Here is a 1,478-nt window from a genome sequence, read left to right as displayed (position 1 = left end):
AGGGTGGAAGAAAAAGAGAGAGCCTGAGACTCTAATGAAGCCAACATACCCTGAAAACCTGTCCTCTGAACTCTGGAATGAGAAAAGACGATCCTAATTCTGTGCCTGTCCTTTTCTGTTATGTGGAGCTTAACATAAACCTAACTGGTATCACCCTTCAAACGTGGCATTTCCAGGGTCTGTCGTTGCTTTCTCTTTTCTTTTCTTTTTTTTTTTTTGAAACCTTAAAATCCCATAATGTTTATTATACAGGTAAACCCTGATCCCTGTGATGGGCTTCTCGGTAAGATTTCTGGTAACGGGCGCGGGCACCGGGATCTCCAAACTTTTTGGATTCACAGCGACGGGGGTCAGCTACCAGCAGTGTCCGGTCCTACTGAATAAGAATGTCTTTGATCTCCGTCTTGGAAGCCTCATCCACATATTTCTGGTAATAGGCCACAAGAGCTTTGGAGATGGACTGACGAATAGCATAAATCTGGGCCAGGTGACCACCACCCGTCACCCGGACACGGATATCCACGCCAGCAAACCGCTCCTTGCCCGGAAGCAGAACTGGCTCCAGTAGCTTGCACTGCAGCGTGCGCGGCTCGATCCGCTCCAGGGGCCGCCCGTTCACCTCGATGAGGCCGTTGCCGCGTTTGCAGTGCGCCACAGCGGTGGCCGTCTTCTTTCGTCCGAAGACCTGCACGGACTGCAGAGGGCCCTTGGACGGCATGGCTGCAGGCGGGGACGAGAACTCCTCACCGCGCGGCGCAGAGCCGGAAAAGCGCTTTCTCTTTTCATACTGCACCCTTTCCCCAGGTGATCTCATCTACTCCCAGGATTCGGGAACCATCCTCACACCAAGGATTCCCAAAGTGATGTCTGCACCGCCTGCCTGTCTCCCAAGCGCCTTGCTGAGTGACTCCTAAGTACCCAAACTGGATGGCCTTAGAAGCATCTCTTGGGGAGAAAGGCTTGGATCGTGGAGCCAGACAGCCACAATTTCGAATCCTGCCTCTATCGTTCTGAGTAACTGTGAGTGAGCAACACCATCTCTGAGCTTTAGGTTTCTTATCTCTGAAATGAGCACAATACTGCTTCATAGGGTTCTTTTTTTTTTTTTTTTTTTTTGAGTTGGAGTCTCAACTGTGTCGCCCAGGCTGGAGTGCAGTAGCACACTCACGGCCACCCCAGCATCAACTTGCTGGGCTCCGGCGATCCTTCCGCCTCAGTCTTCCAAGTAGCTGAACTACAGGCATGCGCTACTATGCCCGGCTAATTTTTTTATTTTTATTGTAGAGACAAGGTCTTGCTAAGTTGCCCGGGCTGATCTCAAACCCGCGGGCTCAGGCAATTCAGTCACCTCGCCTCCCAAAGTGCTGAGATTACAGGCTGAGCCATCGAACCCAGCCCAAAGGTTCTTTTTTTAATTTTTTTTTTTTGAGTTGGAGTCTCACTCTGTCACCCAGACTGGAATGCAGTGGCCACTCCCA

The 1,478-nt window shown here is 51.1% G+C and overlaps 1 pseudogene across 1 annotated transcript; it reads right to left on the bottom strand.

The window, feature by feature from the left end:
- Window positions 1-205: 205 nt before the first annotated feature.
- LOC103252651 lies at window positions 206-764 on the bottom strand (annotated as a pseudogene). The gene has a single exon (XR_503799.2). The product of XR_503799.2 is annotated as a 40S ribosomal protein S16 pseudogene (transcript).
- Window positions 765-1,478: the final 714 nt, after the last annotated feature.

The sequence above is a fragment of the Carlito syrichta genome, unplaced genomic scaffold, assembly GCF_000164805.1.
Source record: "Carlito syrichta isolate Samal-C Ts95f unplaced genomic scaffold, Tarsius_syrichta-2.0.1 Scaffold169207, whole genome shotgun sequence".
Taxonomy (NCBI): domain Eukaryota; kingdom Metazoa; phylum Chordata; class Mammalia; order Primates; family Tarsiidae; genus Carlito; species Carlito syrichta.
Note: the sequence above shows the minus strand (reverse complement) of the source record. Positions and strands in the feature narration are given on the sequence as shown.